The following is a 23,970-nucleotide window of genomic DNA, read 5'->3' on the forward strand; positions in this document are numbered from 1 at the left end:
AAGGATATTGGTCTGTAGCTTTGTTTTTTCTGCAGTGTTTTCTAATAATGGTGATGCTGTTCTAAAAAATAGTGGGAATGCTTTCTCTTCTGTTTCATGGAAGTGTTTCTGTAGAATTAGTATTATTTCTCCCTTGAGGCCTGTGGTTTTATAGATGAGATTGAAGATTGCTCAAGGGTTTCTTTAGTAAAATAAACAGTATCAGGTACCTCTAGTACATTTCCTCATTCTCAGCGTTGCCAGTGGATACTTCCTAGACATTATGACAGAAGGCTGGTTTCAGATGTAGAGAATGGCTTGGATGAGGGGAAATCACCTTGGATACATTCAGGAAACAGGTCTCCCCTGGCTGACTATTGTCTGTCAAGTCACTTCACTTTTCAAGGTCTTAGTTTTCTCATTTGTGCATCAGAGCTTCAGGATCTCTCCCTCCCCCCATTTCTCTGGCTGTGTGCTTATGAGTTCTAAGCAGATGTTTTGGTGGGTTAGACCAGCTGCATTTTTTACCTCTTCCTACATTAATTGCAAGCCCAGGCAAGGATCCTCATTCTGAAAAGGGAATAGTTTTCCCATATTTTGCTGACATAGTTCCAACTTGAAGCACATGTAAATATTGGCTTATGTTTAATCTTCATTGGCTTTTTAAAAATTATAAAAGTAATATATACTTTACTAAAATCAAATACTACACAGTATATGCAGTAAAATGCAAAAGGCCCTCTTGACTTTCTACTAGAGTTGTGCTGTTAAGCACATAGGATGGGTCCTTCTAGACCTTTTTTTCATACAAATATTTATATACATATCTTCACTAATTTTTTTTAAGAGATAAAGGCTACTATATTTAGTACCTTGCTTTTTTCACTTAACACTGTATTATGGCCCCCTTTCCATGCTAACTATATTTTGTTATAAGAGAATCTGAACTTCTCCCTGAATCATAAAAAAGCCTTTCTTATATAAGAAAATAGTTTTAAAACCACAGATTGTATTCAAACCTACAGAGTTAAAATATCTCCTTTGACCATCCCTCTTCTCTTCTCTACTCTTGGGCTTCCTTCCCTGGGAAATACTCCTACACATGTTTAAGGAAAATCATGGACCCTTTTATTTTTATTACTTATTTATTTTAAATATATCTTTATTGATTTCAGAGAGAGGAAGGGAAGGGAGAGAGATAGAAACATCAATGATGAGAGGGTCATTGATCAGTTGCTTCCTGCACGCCCCCGACTGGGGATCAAGCCCACAACCTGGGCATGTGCCCTGACGAGGAATCAAACTACAGTCTCCTTGATTATAGGTCGATGCTCAACTGCTGAGCCACGCTGGCCAGGCTCATGGACCCTTTTAAACACCAGCCAGAATGGGGGTAAACACTATATTTAAACCAACTGATGTAGATGTAAATAAGGCCAAGGAGCTGCCTCAAGCATTTAGCCCAAGGTCACTGCTGCACCTGCCATCTGTCTACAGAGGCAAGACTTTGCTTAATGCATCCTAACCGCGAGCGGGGAATTTGATTTTGATTTATATATGTTAAATCTATTCTTAGATTTAAAATCTCCTGATGTCAGAAACACAAAATGGCTTTGGAATTTATGCAGTACCAGTAAATAGGAAGGTCTCGAATATTTCTAACTTCGCTCTTTTGATGTGAAGTATGGAATTAAGTGTCAGAGTGAAACCAGGACTCCCAGACCTACCCCTCTGCCTCTGTCCTTGCTAATCAATGCTGCTCCTCCATCACTTATCTTTCTATTTGCCAAATGTCAAAGAGTGAACCAAGGAAGGCTGAAGAAAGCTCTGAAGTCTGAGAAGAAAATGCATTGAAATTAATAGCACAGCTTATAAGTCCTTGTCGGAAAGAGCTGTGTGCAAAAATATCTCCAAACCTAGAGACGTCATTATCAAATAATGAACCTTTGTTTTGAACAGAATAGGAAGATCTGGATTGTGAGCATTATTTTGAGTATAATTAAACTGGATGGAAGTATATTAAAAAATCAGCAGCATAGAGCTGTCTTTGGCAGTTTCCTGTTATCATCTTATTAACACTGGAAGTGACTACACAAATCAACCTGGTGAATCCTACAAAAACGAAACCTTTTTTCCAGTGGGGTGGAGAATTTCTTATCTCTAGTCCAGCAATAAAAATGACATTTTAAATAAGTGTTTTTCCATTCTTAGGGCTAATGTAATAGGGTTACTTTTCCCTACAGTGATACTAGGCCCCAGAGTTTGCCATAGCACTTCACAGTAGTTGCAGTTTTCACTCTTTTTTCTTACTTGAATCTCAGTTCACTCATGAGAGAGGGCTGAGGAAGTAATTTGCTAAAGGTCACACAGTGGTCCAGGGATTTTCACATTATTCTTTGATTCAGGGGACAGATTACCTAACTACTCAAGTAAAACTAGCTCAAGTGTGGAGCCTGAGGCCACAGGGGAATCGCAGGTGACATATTCAGTATAGGAATGAAATATAACTGGCCATGTGGACACTAATTAATTGATAGAAATGGCTAACATTTTTGAGCATTTACTACTTGTGTCAGCTCATTGGATTTTCACGACAACCCTATGAAGTAGGTTCAGTTACAATCCCCATGTTTCAGATGAGGTAACTGAGGCACAGAGTAATTTAACAGTCACTCACCCTGTGTCTCACAGTTAAGTGTCAGAGGTGGCATTTGACCCCAGGCAAGTTGATTCCACAGTCCTCAACCTGCTTCAACACTAAGAGGCTGGGGTTACTTACTGACTGTGTGTGTCACGGACCTGGTGGCCTCTTGCCTCTCCGTTTTTCTGCCGGCTGGGTCCCTCCTTCTGCCTCCTTCTTCAGACTGGCTTTCTCTGCTTACCCGTAACTTCTTGGTTCCCCCATAACTAGACCTTATGTGGGGCTTTTGCTCACTGTGGTGCTCACAGCAGCCAGAGTTGGCAAGACTTTTCAGTTTATGTGCCCACCACCCCACCATCCCGTTTTGGCTCAGTCCCAGTTCTGTATTTCCCAGGAGGGAAGATCAGGCTGCCAGTGTGGCCACAGAGTTGGGAAGAGATGTGCAGCGTTGGCTCAGCGCCGATACGATCCTGTCCATGTATGGACTGGATGCAAGGCAGCTGACGCAGTAATTGCAGGATGTCCTCAAGGAGTTTGAATTTTAGGCTTATGAGGCCAGCCAACCAGGTGCGTTAATAACTAGCTGAAAGGGAGTAAGATGTCAGGGAAGGGTGGGTGGAGGTTGGGCACAAGCAGCCTGGAAGAGCTTGAGGTGTGTTCTCCTGAGTGTGCAATCTAGTGGATACATAGAGATGCTTTCTAAAGCATTGCAATTTCCTTTGCCTGTAAGGTCTCACTTGTGACACATAATTAGCCCTTTCAACAATTTTAAGATCAGACCTCATTTTCTGGAGGGGCATCACTTTTGTTGTCCAACACTGAAAGGTGTAATTTTTTTCTTGCTTCCAGACGTCACCACCTCCTTCTCATTTGGTCTTGTCATTTTTTTCCACCTTACAAACCTAGAGGTGCGATGTCCACATGGTCGCCTGTTAGACCTCTTTCAGTTGAATATACACTATTTGTCTTGATTGGAGGCTTTTATTTATGATCACAAGGCCACCCTCAGTTCATGTAATTATGCTAAAAGCCAAGACAGCCTCCTGACTACCACCTCTGCCAGCATGTCAGACGTCTTCACAGATCTCAAGGCCCAACTAGTTGGTTCTTTTTTTTTTTGCACATCTGGGAAGGGGACTGAGAGTCTTGGCTTTAGGGTGTTGCTGACAGTTCTGCCGATGTTCCCCATCTTCTGCCTGATGTGACTGTGTCACCAACCCTGGCCAGTTCACATGAAGGGTGGTGTTCGCCACTGGGAGACCAAGTGAGGGAGTGTTGACAGTGTAGCTCTCTCCTTAGACATGGAGTTCCAAGTGTCCTCCTGATGGAAGGTCAGTGTCTTTCCCTATAAAATTAGCACAATTAATTTATTCTTTTAATTTCCCTGGGGATGTAGCAAGAGAAGAATTGTACAAGATTCTTCTTTTATGTTTCATTGGAGATTTGTCCTAGTTTGTGGATCTGTTGACTTCTGAATGAGAGGACTAACATTTACAGAGCTACTACTGTGGATTAAGAGTTCAGGGGTCATAACCCAGAGGGGTGACTTCTGACCACAGATGTGTTTTTGAAAATTAGATACTTGTCAAACAGAAATAAAAATCATTTAAAAATCAGGAACTTTCCCATAAAAATTAAGATTTCCACATTCTCTTGAAACAATCAGAAGTTTGACCACACTGGGTCACTTCAGTCATGTGTTGGCTGAGGTGGGTTTACTGTGGTAACAGTCTAACTCCCAAATCTACAATGGCTCAAAGCCATAGGATTTTATTCTTGCTCATATAAAGACTAGATGAATGTTCCTGATTGGTGGGGAGCTCTCTGCCAAGAGGTGATTCAGGGACCCAGGATCCTTTCTTTGTGGTTTTGCCATCCTCAATCTGTGACTTCCAAGGCTGCTGTGCTTGTTTGCATCCAGCAGATGGAAGGGGAAAGAGAAAGGGGAACAGGTCCGAAGGACTATGCGTCAGTCTGGCCACATTCTGTGGTTAACGTGGCTCTGTCACTTGGCCACATCTACCTGCAGAGAGACTGAGAAACGTGGAGTGAGGACAGGTTTGGAGAATAGCCAGCTGGTATCTGACAGAACTCATTTATTTTTACCTGTGTGGCTCTTTTAGGCATCTGAGTTTGCAATCCCTGGTTTAACAGCAACGGGTCTTGGAGATAAGGAAACCTGGGTTCAAATCACTGTAATGTCATTTCCAGCAGGACAGGAACTTAATCTCTTGGTCATTGCTATATACTCAGTGCCTGGCATGCAGTAGGTATTCCATAAGCCTTTGTTGATTATATAATGAATCCCCTTCTGCCCTGGGCAACAATAAAAGCTACCATTTACTTAGTGCTTATTATGTACTTAATTCTGTTACTACAGTGATTTTCAACGGATGTGTTCCTTCAGCTCCAGTTAGTGTTTATCACATCCTGATATTTTTTGGGGGGCAGACAGGGGAGAAAGAGGTTAAGAGAACATTTCTATATTCTAAATTTTATTGGCTTATTATTATGAAGCCAAAGAACAACTAGAAAACAACTCAAACGTCTTTACCTTTACAGGATTTTATACTTTTTAAACCCAAGGGTTGCAGAAGATGCAGTTTTTATCTTCTGCTAGTTTTTTTTCTGTTCAGGTGAGATAAAATCCTCACAAGTCACCAAGCTTACCTGGTGGTTGAGACTCCAGGCAGTGAGCTGGCCATCTGGTGAAATGGATATCACCTCCTACAAATAGGCGTCTCCCACGGTGGAATGCCATCCCGAGGGTCATCGTCTGAATCCCCCTGGGTCTGTCCACTGCCCACTGGCCATCTGTTCTCCTTGACCCCAGGGTTTATTTTGGCTTTGCATGCTGATGGATGAGATCTCTTCTGAGTCACCTGAATCCACCTTGATCTTATGATTTGTTTTTAAATCTCTTCTTAAACCTTGGAAATGGTTCCACATTGCACTCACTGAATTTTGGGAATTCAGAATGACAAAGATGAAGAGGGAAGAAGGCTGTGGCCATGTTTTGGTCACAGGATGTGACACTCCTGCTTCTTTTTGTTGTGGCTTATCTGCCTGTGGGATCAGCTTTTGGGCTCGTAATATCATAAAGCCAGCCCTTGCTGGAGAGAGGTAATTTCACCCATGCTGATAGGAGACTGACTTTTGATTCCTCACTAGTTAGTTGCTTATCTCAGGCCATCACGAAGAAGGATGTTCAACAATCTGCTCTGAACTTAGTATTAATTAACAGAAAAAAGAGTTTCTATTATTTTGACAGTAGTGTCATATATTTCAACAGTAATTTTGACAGTCTTGTTAGTTTCTAGCCTTTCAGGTACTCCACATCTTTAAGAGTCAGTGATATTTGCAAATTTATAGAAATCAACCAATCAAATATGTACTCAACATGCACAATGAGCTAAGTAAGGCCAATGCTAGGTGAGGTTTCCAAAGTGGTACCGAGAGTTCTTTTAAGGAAAATACACAAGGTCATGATTGCATGAAAATAGCTAATTGAATATGGAAGGTAAGGTATCCAGGTGCAAAATAAGTGGTATAGAGAATAAATGTTAAAAGAATTTATCTCATTTTTATTCCTCATAGACTGGGCTGTCAAATTCAGTGTCTCTTTTACTCCGGGTTTCAATTGGAATGGACTAGTGGGTCCCCAATGCTGAGAACTTGGCTGAAAGGCAGCAGTTGCTGAGTGTCTGTGATCTTGTCTAAGAGGGTGCTGAAGGTCCTCAGGGAACTTCTGAATTGTTGATTTTTACCAGAGCAAGTCTTAGAGAATCATGTAGCAGCAACAGAATCTTTAAAAGTGTAATTGGCATTTTGCTCCTAAAATATATTCTTACCACAACACATGGTGGAAATTGTGGAATAAAATTTTCCTTAAACTGTTCTTAGCTGAATTGCCTGAAACTGTAGACTGTCTTCACTGGACAACTCTGCGTCGTGTAAGTTACATGAAAGTAGTAGTTTCCATTTATTCTGTCATGTTCCTGACACTGTGCTGGGTGCCTGATGCGCTTATTATGGCATTTAATCTGCACAGCCACTTTATGAGACGTGACTATAATTATTTCCATTTCACAGATGGGGAAGCTGAGGCTTAGAGAGGTGATGTAATTTGCCCAGGACCACACAGCATAATGATGTTGGGTTTGTCTCTCTGAACCCAAGGCTGTGCTCTGCCCACTGTTATGTTAATTGCTGTGCATGATTTTACCTACTCCTTTCTGCCCAGCGAGCCACATCCCAGGTCTGCAGATTCCGTAAAACAGTTTTACCTGATAGGCACATATTGTATGCTTTCCAGAAGCCTTTTTTACAACTGCTATTTCCTAGTATGATCTGATCACAAAGGGGGTATTAGCATGGCTATGGCCACAAGGATATCCATGTTTGGGTCTCCTCTTTTCAGATTTGAGATGCGTACCAAATGACATTTATTTCCAAACTCTTATTGTTGGGGATAATGAGAGTTGAATAGATTATGTTTTGACATCCACAGTGTTTGAAATTCAAGTATCCTGGCAAGAATTCTTAACATTTTATTGAATTCTTCAAAACTCACACACAGGGAGTGAACCAGTTGTGCTTTTGGTCTTGTTTCAGCCCTTTAAAAATGCATAGGCCTGAGTCACACTGTGGCTGCATCTAAATAAAATTAAATGCCATGGGATATGGTTCTGAATTTGCCCTCTGAGCTCGGTGAGTTATGAATTTGTCTGGGGGACTCGTCATTTTCCTTGCCCTCAGTGACCACTACATTTCTCAGGCTGGCAATATTGAAAATAATGTTTTGGTTTGCAGCTACCTTTTATGGAATTCACATAAATTTATACCAGAGGGCTGGCTCTGATATGGCTGTTGAGAATTTCTTGCATCTATATACTCAGTTAAAATTTTCCAGTAGATTTCTTACATCATTCATCTACTCAACAGTAATTATTGAGTGCCTACTGAGTGCGAGGTACACTGCTTGCCTTCACCTGAAGACTCACTATTACTCGTGTCCAGTCCACTTGTCAGGGTAGCTGCCAATTGCCTCTGAGTGACCATTGGCGCTCGCCTGTCCATCAGACATTTGCTGGGTGCCAGTTATCTGCAGGGACTGTTAGGTGTTAGGGCACAGTCATAAGTATCTATAATATGGTAAGCCGAGGCAGGGGAATCTTGGTCAAGAGATGCCACCAGGCATTGGAGCACAGGGGGAATCCCTCAGAAGCAAGCAAACAAATAAAAAACAAAATAAATACTGGATGACAGGTAAACAAACATTTACTCCATCTAATTTTACAGAGGTGTTGAGGCTCAGAGAAGAATTATTTGGTCAAATTAGGTAACCAATAATACAGAGGTGGGCAAAAATAGGTTGACAGTTGTGAGTGTTCAAAACAGTCTATTCTAGTATTATTATTTATTAATTATTTATATTATAACTATAAATCTACTTTTGCCCACCCCTGTATTTAAGTTTTCACTTTAGAATTTGGTAACCTTTTTGGCTTTAAGCTAAATAGAACTAAAGAGTAAAATGCCCCTTAAAACATTTTCTGGCTTTGACTCTCTCATATGTGTGTGTGTGTGTGTGTGTGTGTGTGTGTGTGTGTGTGTGTGTGTGTATTTTAATCCTCACTCAGTAACATGCTGAGAGAGAGAGAGAAACATGGATGTGAGAGAGAAACATCGATCAAGTTGTCTTCCATACATGCCTGACTGGGGATCGAACCCACAACCCAGGTATGTGCCCTGACCAGGAATCGAACTGGTAACCTTTTGGTGCACAGGACAGTGCTCAGCCAGCTGAGCCGCTCTGGCTGGGCTCTCATGCTTTTCAAACAGCCAACCAGAGGCGAGGGGAGTGAGTGTCATAAACCCCATGTTCTAGATGAGCGACCTCTGGCACACGAAGATGAAATGACTTGCTTGTGGCCACTCAGCTGGTTAATGACGGATTCAGACTCAGAGCCCCTGTGTCCTGAGTCTTGTCCACCACACCCTGGCTGGAGCAGTGCCCCCGAGCATCACTGTGGGGGGAAAGCAGGCATGAAGTTGGGCCTCCTCTGGATGCAAGGGCCCCATTGCAGCCCTTGTACCCTGTGCCCATCGAGCTGAATTTCTTAGATTTCCTCAAACTCGGCATTCTGTCTCACACCTCTGTCTTGGCGCATGTCCCTCTTCTGGTTAAAACTCCCATGAGAGGCAGTGTTCTTCCCTGAGAATCTTGGCAACGAAGTAAGGGGACAGTTTCATCCTTAATCATTTGGAATAGAGGTCCACGAACCGCTAGAGTATTCTTTTCTACTTTGTTTGGATGGCAGTGCACAATAACAACTACAGTTTACATTTTGACGCAGCGCGCGCGCACGCACACACACACACGAACGAATGCCCACGCTCGCCTGTGAGCGCACACGCACCTAAACAAAAAAAGCTCCAGGGAACAATACTTTCTGTTGCCTCTTACTTTTCCCCCTTTCCGCTTCTTCTCCTTCCATTTTCCATCTTTTCCTTCCCCCCTTTCTTCTTTTTCTGTACAAGCTGGTCATGGACCTGCTAAATTGATTTCATGATCCACTAATGATCCACACTTTGAGACATACTGCCCTGGGGAAGTGTGTCTGTAAATCCCTAAACTTTTATGTTTAAATTTGCTTGTGCTTCTCTGGGAGAAAAGAATTTCCTTCATGTTGAGGGGCCCGACGAACATGGATTTCATGAACACTGATTTAAATATTTTATTTTCACTGAGGTGTGACATCACCAGTTTCATGCACCCAAGCATAGAAATTAGTGGTAATTATTTCGAATGTGGGCCCTTTGTGTCAGCTCTCTGACATGTCCTGTATTGTTTGTTGTTAAATGAAGTTAATATTTGCAGACTCTTGGGGAAGGTGAAATGGATCCTTTAAATCTCTTGCACACTTGGGAAGGTGAAAAGCTGGGTGAGGCACCATAAAAACGATTTACTCGGTTGGTGAAAGAGGTTTAATAAAACCTTCATTTAAAGTCAGAAAAAATAACCCAGAAAACTTTTTTTTTTTCTCTTTTGGTTTATATCAAGTCGTTTATTTAATAGTTGCCTTTGACATTAGGAACGAAGAAGAAAGTGGCAAACAGAATAATGTTCTTGCCTTCATGCATCTTTCAATCCAGAAAAGAATGAGAAGTGAAAATAGACTATCACTCAGGCATTGCTATAAAATGAATAAGTGTCATAAATGCAGTGGTGCCAAATGTGTACTAGGGAACTTAAATTAGGTTTGTGGAAGGGGTGGGTAGGAAGATAACAGAAAAGACATGACAAGATGGCCAAAGTGATTTGAGCTACAGAATTATTACTATTTTTTTACAGAATTATTAAGCAGTGGCTTTGAGTAACAAAGAATTCAAATGAAACTGCCATAAAAAACCCAAAAAAGTTCCAGATTAAATCCCCTCTGCTAATGTCTTTCCTGTTATCCGCCTGCACATCTGGTTTGCTGAAGAACCAAAGGTTGCATTAGGAGTAGCATCTTCTCCAGGCTCTAGAGGAGGAAGGCTCTGAGTCGGCAGCCTCAGACCTGCCTGCTCTCGGGAGGGCTGGTGGCTTCTCCAAGTGGGAAGATTTATCATTCCCCGTGTGTACCATTTCTTTGAGTGATCTTGGCAATTGGAGCAAAACTAACTCATTACTATACCAGTCAAAGAATGAAAAATGATCACTATGATGAATCTTCCTTTTTTACTTCTGTAACACGGTTACAGTTTTATTATAATTTGTGTGCGTGTGTCAGGGGGTAGGGAGTATAAGAAAACCATGTTACTCTCCCCCCAAAACTCGCCTGCAGAGAAGAGGGAAAAACATAATCCAGGATCCCAGGACCTCATCACACCCGCTGCTCCTGTTTCTGTTAGTAACTGAGTGTTGCTTTAATTTGCTGGGCTCGCTTTCAGGATGACTGGGGGGAGGGGGGCTCCTGCGGGCTCCCACTTAAGCCTCACACGTGCACAGGCCATATGGCCACACGGATGTGCATGTGCAGGGGAGGGGCGGCTGCCGGACCCCTTGGCTTTCCATTTGGTGTCTTCTGTTTTCAAGTGATCTTTGATCCAAATCCTATGACCTCCAATGTCTCACAGACAGGTGGATGTAGATGGGGGGGCTGGAGCACAAGCTCACCCTCACTGATGCTGTGTTGTAATCTGGCAGCGAGCAAAGCTCTCCAGAGCCCTGAAACTCCAGGAGGCCTGACATTTGCTCTCCACCCTGCAAGCTTTTTTCTTAAGGCCCTCACCTTGAGCTGCACCGAAGGGATTACTTCTCACTGAATCTTTCTTCACAGATCTAACTGGAAAGGATCAGTGCACCTTCCAGGAAGCAGTTACTGTGCTGCTGTTTTTTTCTGAATCTCATTCATTCATTCATTCATTCATTCATTCATTCATTCATTCATTCATTTTGTAACTCTTTGGTTAGCCTTTGCTTTCATATACCCAGGTGTCAGGTTAGGTCTGCTTGCCCCGTAAGCTCTACTTAGATGGGCTCCAGCCCTGCTATTTGCCTGCTGGCAGAAGTATAATGCGCTTTCCTCAGGGACTTAGGTTCTCGTTTCTGCCTTTGAGCTTCTGCTTCCACGAATGGCCCAGTTTATCTAGGGGCTCTCGACCCTTGCTTTTCACATATCCATCTAGATAATGAGTTCAGTCCTTTTTCTTAATTCCCTCAAACAACCCAGCTGAACTCAGCATTTCCAAGGACACCGAAGACTTTAATTTTTTATTTAAAAGTCTTATTTTACATTATATCCCCAGATCTTTAATCTTATAACTGGAAGTTTGTAACTTTTGACCACCCTCACCCATTTTGCCCACTCCTGACTCCGGCAATCACCAATCTTTTCTCTGTTTCTACAGGTTTAGTTTTTTAAGTTTCCACATATAAGTGAGATCATTCACTGTTTGTCTTTCTCTCTCTGACTTATTTCACTTAGCATAATGTCCTCAAGGTGCATTCATGTTGTTGCAAATGGCAGGATTTCCTTCTTTTTTATGGCTGAATAATATTCCATTGTATGTACAGACCACATCCTACCTGTTCATCCACTGATGGACACTTAGGTTGTCTCTGTGTCTTGGCTGTTGTGAATAATAAAGCAGTAAACATGGGGTGTGCAAATATTTCTCCCGTTGGTTGCCTTTCCATTTTGTTGATGGTTTCCTTTGCTGTGTAGAAGCTTTTAGCCTGTTGTAGTCCCACTTGTCTGTTTTTTCTTTTGTTGGCTTTGCTAAGAAGACATGATGGTTGGGGAGCCCAAAGGATTAACACTATAGGAGGGCAAATGGCTTTAAAAAGTTCATGCTGTCCTAGTTCTGCACATTCCTCGGCCAATTCTAAAAACCTTTAGCCTTCTGCCCCCGTCTCTCTGTCTTTTCCCCCCCCGCTCTTATCCTTGATTTGGAAACTCCTCATCAGTTTCCAGTCGGAGCTGTTGAGCTTTCTTTGGTCACTTCTTACTCTCAATGATCCCTTTCTGTGGGGTCTCACCTTCCACGCCCAGGAAGCTCATCATTTTCCCGCTTCCTAAACAAGATAGTTCTCTTCTTAAGGGCTGTTAAGATAATAGAAATTTCACTCAGTTACTTAATTATGTCCTTCTAGAGGAAAAAAATCCCCCAATGAATTCTGCTCTTCTAAGTAAGGAACAGATATTTGTTATATACAAAAATAGAAAGATTGGGAAGTGTGTTTTACAGCAGGTTCTTCACCAAAACATGTAATAACTGAGCTAGTATGTTCTGGAGCTGGGAGGGAAGTTATTTTAACCGTAACTGGTCGGAGGGCAAAGGGGAGTAGAGCACTGAATTCTGAGCTGGAAGCAAAGTGCCGATTGTCAGCTGTTGGCCTAGGTTTGCCTCCCTCAATGATACAAATCGTGTGAACTTGGACACTTGTGAAACCCTAGACTTTTAAACGTCCTGGCGCACTAAAGTATTGGTTTGGTGGCTTTGCAGAATTCTTTATCAGGGGTCAGAAAGGTGGTTCATAATTTAATGCTCTCTAAAGGGCTATTTGTAGGAAAGTAAAATGGATGATATTTACCATCCTGAAGGCTTCCATCGTGTTCTCGTTTTTTTTGCAGGTTTTCCTGACGATTAGGGGAGGCAGCATTTCTTCCAAGATAGTTCCCTCCTCCTTTGTGCTTCACTGACATTTTTGTTAATCCATTAATTTCATTAAGGGTACGCTCTAGTGTCACACACTTTGGATTGTGACTTTTCCCAGAATCAAGAAGGTGAAAGAACATCAATAAAGATCAGTTGCTAAATCAAGGTCATTCTGCTTGCCTTTCCCTTTCTGTTCTTACTCATTTATTCCCCTTCTTTGGAAAACACCCCTTTTGAATGACTTTATTTGATAATTATCATAATCCTCTTTCTCAATTTTAAATGAAAACCCCAAAAGCTAGCTTTACTAGTGTGTTCTCACAGCTTTTTTTTCTTCTTCCCTGTACTTTTATTTCCATAGTGGTTTTCTGTAAATCCTTAGGGCATTTTGGGATGAGATCGGGAAGGAAAACTCAATAGAGGATAAAGTTACCTAACACCCATCTCAGAGTAGGAAACAGACTTAAACCGCCAGGAAAAAACCCAAGGGAGTCTGGGCTAGTGGGGGCCACAAAAGCCATTTTGTCTTTTCTCAGGTGCCTCTGTCTGTTATTGCTGCTTTTCTGTCTTCTGTTTCTTTTTGTTCGTGGCCCTCTGCTGTGTCTTTACTTCTGCCTCCTCAGTCCTGTTTCACAGAACTGTGGAATATTAGATTTGGAGCGTGCACCATGGGAATCACTAAGACCAGCCCCCTCATTTCTTGGAAAAGGAAGCTAATGCTTAGAGAAGTTACTGTTAAAGGAAGCAGTGGGTTGTAGCAGAGAGATTTCTCACAAGCTTTGGAAATGCAAAGGAGTGGGCTCCAATTCTGGTTTAGCCATTGACTAGATGGGTGCTCTTGGGCAAGTATCTTAACTGCATTACTGATGAGGACTGCATTTGTAAATGGGGACAGTAAATACATTCCTCCTGGAGTTGTGAGGGTTAAATGAGATAATGAATTTCATGTTCCTGGGCAGTGCCTAGGAAATCGCCCCCCAAATGGTAACGATAATCACCAGGTAGTTAGAGGTAGTGCCTGGATTAGTTCTGGTTACAGATGTCTTACTGTAATGGACATTGTTAACCATATTGATCCTGAAACCCCTGTCTCAACGTATTTCATGCTCTGCTTTCCGAGGTTTTTCAGTTTTCATGGCTTTTGATGTTGAAGTTGGCTTTTCAGTTTTTGACCTCATCTCACCCCTTGAAATTAATACTGTGTTTTAAATTCTATTGGGTTCCCTGTGGACCGATGCATGGAACATGGATGGGTGTACGAGTAGGTAGCATCTGACTTTGTCCCTGAAGTGGATGTAGGCTTGGGCCTATGCAGAAGGCACAAGGGAGTTCCAAGAAACGGGAGCAGCCGGAGCAACAGGAAGCCAGGGCTTGCAAGATGTGTTTGGGGAATAGTGAATTGTTTGCCAGGCCAGGTGGCAAACAGTTTTATTTACTTTTAATAGCCATCCCATAACCTGAGATTATAGCCTCACTTTGTTTTGGTTTTAAAATGTCCGTTTGTTTATGAAATGATGGTTCTCAAACCTGGCTGCACATTAGAACACTTGGGGAGCTTTTAGAAACAGTAATGTCCTGGCTCCTCCTCAGATGACAGATCAGAGTCCTGGGGCAGGCCTCCTCCTGGGATGGGGTCCACGTTCCCCAGGGGCTTCTCTTGTGCAGCCAGGGTTGCGATCCTCTCTGCTAATGGACGGTGGGATTTTTGTGTTAGTAGTTGTTGTTTTGTTTTAATTTTTAGATGTCTTTACTTGACAACATTAAAAATTATAAACTCTTAGTTGATTGTCCAACTCTGTTTTGTTTTCATTTTTACTTATATTTAATTTTTATTCTACTGATTTGTGAGATTCAAATGGCAGGGATTCAAGTGCAGGTAATTTTTTCAATGACAAGGGAGAGTTTGTTACAGTTTTCCTTTTTTTTTTTTTAAATGTATGTGTGTGAGTGACTAAGGATCCCTTTCATTTGAAAAGTATTTGATCTTTTTTTAAAAAAAAAATATATATCTTTATTGATTTCAGAGAGAGGAAGGGAGAGGGAGAGAGAGAGAGAAACATCAATGATGGGAGAGTCATTGATCGGCTGCCTCCTGCACGCCCCCGACTGGGGATCGAGCCCGCAACCCGGGCATGTGCCCCAACCAGGAATCGAATCCGTGACCTCCTAGATCCTAGGTCGGTGCTCAACCGCTGAGCCACGCCCGGCTGGGGTACAGTTTTTCTTTTAAAGAGTCAGGTCTTCTCGTCAGGGCTTTCGGGCCCCATTCAGGAATTCCCATTTCCCAGAGCACTGCATTTGTATGGAGTAAGGCTCACTTTCACTCTCACGCACAGGTTGGGCATCACTGAGAATTATTGAGAAATCAAGGCGGACACTTAGGTTTGATGGACGGAAAGCCCACAGAACTTCCTCCATTTGAGTCTTGTCTTGCTGCTTGTGGGGACAGAGGTTCTGCTTGAGCTTCTACCATACCTTCTGTTCGAGCCTTGCCCAGGACGTCTTGTCCTGCCCGATCCTTTCTGGCCTTGAAGGTGAAACACCGTCTGCCCTGCAGTCGCAGGTCTGAAACGTGGCGTCGTGGAGGTAAAGCATTCTCATTCCTGCTTTGTGGTGCTTCTTGTTAATTTAATGTTGAAAGGTCCGAGTGAAAACATCTTAAATGCAAAGCTTTTAATTTCCATTAAAGTTAAAGGTTTCTAAGCTTGTGTTATAGCCAGTAAAAGTGATGATATTTGAATCAGCTAATGTTCTACTTCTTACATGAATATTTTATATGAACTGCACAGAAAGAAAAGTCTATATGTTTATCCAACATTATGTCCAGTAGATATTGGAAACTTGTCTTCTTGGGTTATTATATGAATAACTCCTATTATTTATATCCAGATTGTAAAAAGAATTACATGTATTGTTCTTGGAGCTTGTTTTGCAGACTAAGTGTACTGGCTAAATCTTGCTAATATAGGCATTCCCTGAATTACTAACATCCTTGCAGACTTGCTATAAATAAGACCGTGTGGGCTGGACTATGCTAGGAAAGTAGCTAGGCTCTACCATCAGGCAGGAAATGGTGTTTCTGGGTGCTGTCTTGCTCTAGTTTTAGTACTGAAGTATATAGTGTTGTATAGTAAAGGAGTGTCTTAACAAGCCTCCACTTAATCAGCTGGCTGTATTAATCAGTGCTGGTCATTTGCCCTGTGACTGATGACATGGCAGGCAGATCACCCATGGTTAGGGAGCTGATGGCTTCTCCCACCAGGGGAGGGTCAGTTGTACTTATTCCCAAGTCTATTGATATGTGTTCGACTTGTTATTGTGATTTCTTAATTTATTGAAATTTATTGAATATGCAAATATTAAGTATTAGTATTAACATTTGCTCATAGTAACCTGCTGTGAGATAGGGGTTTTTATTCTCTCCTTTTTACAAACAAGGGAAATGGAGATACAGAGAGGTTAAATGACTTGCCCCAGCTCGTGAGTGATAGTGACAGGATTTGAACCTAGGTAATCTAATTCTAGTTATAGTCTTAATGCATACACTCCATTGCCAGGGTCATACATAATCCTGGCATCACCGAAGGCTTTCCAAGAGGGAATATGAAGATTTTCCATAGTTGACTCTGGGGAACATGAATCTCATGAGATTTCCCATTTAAAAGCATTTCATTTGCAGATGGTTTAGGGAGACGCTGCATTGGACACCTGCTTTCTAGAGCTTAGAAGTTTGGTGGCAACGAAGCCAGTTTTGTTTTATTTACCTAGGATCTTCCAAACTTATTCCAACGTGGAATCCTTTTTATCAATACCTATTAACATTCTGCAGAGTGAGTGGCCCATGGAACATGACCTGGATTTAGAATAATTAATTCTGGGAGAAAATGTGTTCACTTAACAATGTGCAGCTAGGATTGTTACGCTGTCATTTAGCATAATAGGTAGGTATTCAAAATTTCCTATGACTTTTAGTCTTTTTACTTTATGGTCTAGTACAATCTATGTAATTAATTATCTTCACTTATTTATTGGATAAATTTTAATCTCTCCTAATTAACAGGCCAGGAACATTTTCAGGCACTGGGGAAACAAAGAAATGACAATTATATAGAAAAATTTAACAGCTCATCTATACAAATTGCTGGTGTGGACTTCTGCGCCATACCAAGGTCCAGACGCTGCATTCATCTTTGCAGGGCTGTCTTTTGAGCCTGCCTTGTAGAGGGTGAGAATTCGTGCATATGTCTAGTGTCTCTTGTTAGGGTGTTTACATTTACAAAAAGGAAGGCGGAGCAAAGGTCTGACAAAGAATCTGTGTATAAGAACATATAATCTCCGGGATCTGGGTGTTTCTGGAAACAGAATATTTGAAATTCCCTGGAAATGCCTTGGAAAACTCTGAGGTGGCCATTGGCAAAGCATCTGTGACATTAAAATTTCTTAATTCAGCAAATCTACTACCTAGTATTTTTATTAACTGCCACATTCAATTAGCACACAAGCCAAGAAGTCTATTAAAACTGTAATTGGTAGTTATGAAGATCATCATTATAAATGAATTCTGCAATATCCTTAAGTGCCTTCAGAATCACACAAAAATTAAGCTATGTGCAGTATGGATTTAGCATGAAGTATATTTTATAGTGTGGCAATTTATAAAATGAATACTCCATGGATGATTAGAAAATCTTGTAAAAGGGCTTTAAAAAATTATGGTAAGAGACACAACATAAAATTTACCATCTTGACCCTTTTTAAGTGGATAGTTCTGTAGTGTTAAGTATATTCACAGTGTTGTGAAACTGATCTCCAAAGGTTTTCCTCTTGCAAATTTGAAACTCTGTACCCATTAAACAACTCCCCTTTGTTACCAGCCCTTGGTAACAACTGTTCTACTCTCTGTCTCTATGAATTTGAATACTTTGGATACCTCATATAAGTGGACTCCTATAGTACTTGTCTTTTTGTGTCTGGCTTATTTCACTTAGTGTAATATCCTCAAGGTTCATCCATGTTGTAGCATGTGACTAGATTTCCTTCCTTATGAAGTCTGAATAATATTCCATTGTATGTGTACACCACTTTTTAAAATCCATTCATCAATTTGATGGATGTTTGGGTTTCTTCTAACTCTCGGTTATTGTGAAAATTGTAAAAAGACTTTTAAAAAAAGGATGCATATTTTCTATCATAGGCCCGTGAAATAGTTCACTTAACAGCCCTTCTACTGATGGATTTTAGGTGACTTCTGTTGTCCCCTACCAGAAACATCTGATGAATGTCTTTCACATAAATCATTGCTTATGTCTCTGATTATTTCCTTAGAATAAATTACTGGAATAGAATTACTGGATCAAAAGGAGTGCACATTTTTAAGGCTTTTGGCACATGCTATCAAATTATCTTTCATAAGTGTATGAACAGTGTAGGAGGAAACCCATTTCTCCACACTCTTGCCAGTATTAGGCATTGTCATTAAAAAGCAAAACAACAGAAGACCTTTGCCAATTTGATAGTTGAAAATGGTTTTATATTGTTGTTTTAATGTGAATTACCAGTAGAGAAGTTGAACTTTGTTTTTTCATGTGTTTATTAGCTATTTGTGGGGTGTGTGTGTGTGTAGAATCTATTCACATCCTTTGCCCATTTTCTACTAAGGTACTTTATATCTTCTCATCAATTTCAAGACCTCTTTATAGAGTCATAATATTCCGTCTTTATCGTTTGTTGCAGGTATTTTCCCCAATTTATTATTTGCCTTTTAAATTTTATGGTGTTTTTTACATCTGACATTTAATATAGTCAAATCAATGAATCTTTTCCTTTACAGTTTCTTTCCTCTGTGCAATACTGATAAGACTGGTGAAATTTTATGTAAGGCAAGTCTGCTTTTCCCTGCTTCGTGCTCCAGTTCAGAAAGACAAATGAAGTTGTAGTCATGTTAGGTTAGTACAGAGCACTATACATTTTATACTCAATCATTCATTTGTTCATTTAAAAATATTTATCGAGTGCCCCCCATATTCTAGGCACTGAGTTAGACACTGGGTTGCGTACTATGCAGCTGAATTGCCTGAATGTGGTGCCCATACAGGATGGATTTTCACACAGTCTCAATTTCAGATATTCCACCCCACTCCCAGTCTTAGGTGTCAGACTGCTTGTTCTGAATTTGGCTCTCGAATGTATGGATGTATTATCCTTGTGTAGCATGCTCACTGGGGACCCTTCTTTGCCTGCCTATACCTGGACCCAGGAGGCAAGTACATCGTCCAGAATGCAGCTGGAAGGGCCAAGGCCCTGCTGCAAGGAAAGGTGTGACCGTAAGGTGAGCATTGCTCCTGCTCGTTCCAAGAGGGAGCAGCATATGTTTGGGGTACCCAGCGGACCAGCCCAGTCCCAGTCCTTTCTCCCTGGACCACACAGCTCATGCCTGCATAGTCATTTTGCCTTTCTAAGCTACATAATAAGTCAGAGCCCGAGATAAGACTCTTGCAGCAGTAGGTCTCTTTCCGCTGTTGCCATGGGAGAGAGCCAGAAGGAAGGAGCCACAAACACGGATGATTCTCCTGCATTTAAAAGACACTATCAAGCAGTGAATACTTGAGTTAGGTGTCCTGAAAACCCTCTACGTGATGTGTCCCTGCCTCTTCGGATAACATTGATTGATAACCATTAGAGTCCCATGTGGGAGTATTATGCTTTCATTGGATTTGGTTTCAGCCCTTTTTCAGAGCCAGGAAATGAATTTTTAAAAATCACACTGTTGTATCACAATTGGTCAGCTGCCCATTCCTGAAGTGCTCTCCTTTGGGGTTTTGTAGTTTCTTTTTCCTTTTAGTAAGGCCTTATAATTCAAAACAAACAACAGGTGGCTCTTTATTAATTGTTGCTCTGTGGAGAAGGAAATGGAGGCAGACTGGTTCTCACCAGCCCATGCATATGGCTGGTGGGGGTCAGGGTGACTTTCAGTATATTTGGTTTTATCTCCAGCTGGATACCAGCTGGATTATGAGACAATACAAATCCACAGCCTTCTATTCAGAAAACCCATTCATCTGATCATCTTGGACACACTTGCAATTCTATCGGGACAGAGGGTCACAGATTCAGAGATGGAATGAGCTGTAACTGTGCTCTTCAGGAGAACTTTCTGTGTTCTGTTGGGAATGTTTTATGTCTGCTCTGTCCAGCACATTAGCCACTAGCCACAATGCGGCTACCGAGCACCTGGAAATGTGCCTAGTACGACTGAGGAACTGAATTTTAAATTTTATTTCATTTTTGTTAATTTAAATTACATAGCCACCCATGGCTAGTGGAAAGCATATTGCACAGTGCAGATCTGTAAAGCACTGTGCATGTTTATCAAACTTTTTGACTAACTCACTGTGAGAAGCACGTTTCATATTGTACCACAGCACAGATGCATGCGTGTGTAAGCACATGCGTACACACACATCACCAAAAACACACACATCACCAAAGTTTCACCGAACAGTACTTAGCCTTACTACAGGCAGTGCACACTAGTACTTTCTACTTGATTCTGTCCTATTTCATTTTTAAAGGTGCAGGTTGTGACTTTGATAAATTGCTCTTGTGACTTACAAATGGGTTGTAACCCCCAGTTCGAAGAACATTGTCTTGTACTATCTGCTCCCTACCTCTGGCCATTTCCTCGACCTTACCTGCTGTTTTTGCATCTGACGTCCTTGCAGGGTCTTTGCATTTGCTGTTCCCTCTGCCTGGTATGCTTTTCCCTATAACATCTCATGTCTACATTTCATACATTCTCAGGTTTCTGCTCCAATACTCACCAGAGATTTCCTCCTATAACCACCCTACCCAGGGAGCTACCCATCCATCTTACCCTGCCTTGCTTTTCTCTAGAGTAGCAACATTCACCACCTGACATATGCTGTTTATTGTCTTCCTTCCCAGCTCATTGAAGGTAGGGACTATTTTGTTTGTTGGTATATCTCAACATCCACACTAGGAGTTCAGTAAATATTTGTTGAATAAATGAACTGACATGGCCCGTGACCTCTCAGAATTTTCACCGTGGCTTTATGCGCCGAGTGGCTTGCGGAATCTTTCCTTTGTTACTGAGAGGTACCAAGTTCACACCAGTGGCCCAGCTTGCACTCTGGACGTGGGATCGATATGCTGGGGGGAGGGTAGACACCTCTGTCTTCTTGGAAGGTTTAATTAGCTGTTGGGCCTCTGCCGTGTATGGGCCCAGGACTGTTGTGCTGGAGGTTGTCTGGGTCAGTACTCAGAGATGAAAGGACTCATGTGGAGAGTTTGTATGTTTGCAAAGGATAAGCAGCTCTTAGTAGGGCTGCAGAGGGGCGGGGACAGCACGGCATGGAAGGTCCAGGAAAACAATGGCAAAGGGAATTTAACATGAAGCAGTGGGGTACTGGCCATGTTCCCCGTCTTAGCTTCTATTGTAGGCGAGTCTGAGACTAAAATTCAGGTCTCCTATCTTCCATGTCAGGAGCTCTCCCTACACCCTTGACGGCTTTCTCTTACATTTGCCTCTCAATATAGAAATAAAAACAGCCAATCTAAAAAACAAATTATGATTGCTTCAGTGCTGAGTGGCAAGCTTTGTGAGAATTGAGTAATGGGTTTGGTGGATAGCTATCTAATTATAATTATGCCTTGAAATTTTTATTAGCCCATCTTTATACTTGATGGTTTCTGCTTACACTACGGATATGGTGGTGGTTTTTGAATCCATTTTGAAGGCACAAAGTGTTTCTATTCTCAGCCTATTTTCCCTCATCTTTTCCTTACAGTCAGATTTATTATTCCTTAGACTTTCTCCCTCCTTCATTAGAGTCATCGGGATGGTGTGATTTTTTTCTCCTTTGTTAAGTGTACACATTAAATATAATTTGTCGAATGGCTTTTTTTCAACAGGAAGTCTTCAAAGAGAACATATTATAATATTAAACCTCCATGAGATAAAACAGTGGAGCTGGGCCAGTACGTCCAAACCATCTGAGCAATCTCTTTATATTGTACACTCGAGCTTTTAGATGCATAAATTTTACAGTACATCATCTGACAGTATTTGTGATAAATATCCCCTAGTGGTTAAATCATCATTTTACGATCTCGTGCACAGAAAGAGCATCCTCAAAGCTACTCCCCGCTCATCCAGCTCAAATGTTGACTCCTGATTTATATCTCAGAAACCTTTTATTAATTTTAGTGCAGCTGTTCTACAGAGGTCATGTAGGTCTTCATAAAACAGTTTTATGTAAGAAATACCTTTTTGGGGAGAGACGGTGGGAGTGGGAATTGAGCTGCTCAGCAGGGAAAACCAGAAAATGGACCCTGAAGTAACAGAGAATCTGTGTCTTGATGGTTGCGGTTAACAGATATTTACAGTGAAGTGTTGAGCCGCAACTCTGCAGTTTTTTAGCAGAAATGTTTCATAACCAGGAACTATTTGATGAGCCGGTGGAGCAGCGCCTGGAGCAGCGTGCAGCAGCTGACACCACGCCCCCCAGCTAGCGGTGTGCTGTCTGCAGGCGCCCCGAGCCTTCGCTGAGCTAGTGCAGCGGTCCCAGCTGGGATTTTCACTGTTTCCCACTGATGGAACTCGTGGGAGTGTGATGGGCCCCTCCAGCCCTGAGGAATGACTTGATTTGCAACCACCAAAGAAGCTCAAGCTAATAGTTTATGTTGTAAATAATGGATAGTTAGCTCTGCAAACAAATGAGCCAGGGCCTGCTGCCTGCCGAAGCCCCTCTGGAGGCGCATGGAGAGCACCAGGGGAGGCACGTTAACTCCCTCCTTAGGTATCAGGGACACAAAAAGCCCCTCTTCTCACTCAGGAGACTGTGCCCATGGAAGTACTGACTCAGTGGCTGACCAGGAGAAAGGGAAGACAGAGAGCGCGTGTGTGTGTGTGTGTGTGTGTGTGTGTGTGTGTGTGTGTGTGTGTGTGTGTGTGTGTGTGTGTGTGTGTGTAGGGGCTGTTGCAACAGACCACAGGGAGGGGGGACCAGATCTGAGAGGAAAGCCCAGCGTGTGTGTGTGTGTGTGTGTGTGTGTAGGGGCTGTTGCAACAGACCACAGGGAGGGGGGACCAGATCTGAGAGGAAAGCCCAGCTACTTGGGGAGGTGGTGTCCTAACACAGGGGCTTTTAAACTGCTACAATCATACGATTTCTTGCTACTCCCAGCGTGGGCTGTAGACCAGTAGCAGTAGCTTGTTAGGAATGCAAATCCTAGGCCCTGTCTGAGACTTACGGATTCAGAATCTGCACTTTAGCAATATCTCCAGGTGGTTCATATATACATTCAAGTGTGAGAAATACTGACTGAACACCGTCATTTTAATACATTAACAGACCCTTGGTCAAACATTGAATGTTAGTGATTTATAAAGCAGATTAGTAAGTCATTCAAATGCAAGCTGGTTGCAGTCTGCCCTCCATGTTTTAGGGGAGGAAGGGGTGATAACAGTAATAATGTGAAGTTAACTGGGAATGGAACTGGTGAGAATTTTCATGCAGTTTTCCCCATCACACACCATCGCCAGTATGAACCCAGAGCGGTGCTTTTTAGACTTGAGCAGGTATCAGAATTACCAGGGGCTTGTTAAGACACAGATCACTGGATCCCATGCCAGAGTTTCTAATTTAGTAGATTTGAGGTGGGGTCTGAGAATTTGCATCTCTAGCAAGTTCCTAGGTCCTTGTGCTGCTGGTGCTGCTAAACAGGGGGCCACATTTTGAGAATCACACTCCAGGTATAATTCTAATCACAGCAATCATATGACATTTGTCTATGCAATCCCTACCCTGTGACGTACCTGTTCTGGAGCCAAGCGTGGCCACCTCTCCTGCCAGGTCTCTCACCATGCCTCTTGTACCACTGATTCTCAGAATGTCATCCTGGTCCACCTATACCTGTGGATTCCCAGGACCCACCCTTTTGCTTTTCTGAATCAGAATCCCTGAGTGAGTCACAGGATGGTCCATAAACATCCCCAGGTGACCCTTAGTCACACACATGATAAACACCATTCTCTGTGTGCTTCCTCCCAAATGCACTGCATCCTATGTTTCTAGGGTATCTTTTGCCCTTTTCTTGGCCCTTTGTCACTTTGCTTGGACCACTGCTGCACTAGAAATGCTCTCCGACACCTGCTTACCTGCTAGGATGCTTTCATCCTT

This window comes from Miniopterus natalensis, chromosome 11 (genome assembly GCF_054644295.1).
Source record: "Miniopterus natalensis isolate mMinNat1 chromosome 11, mMinNat1.hap1, whole genome shotgun sequence".
NCBI classification, from domain to species: Eukaryota; Metazoa; Chordata; class Mammalia; order Chiroptera; family Miniopteridae; genus Miniopterus; species Miniopterus natalensis.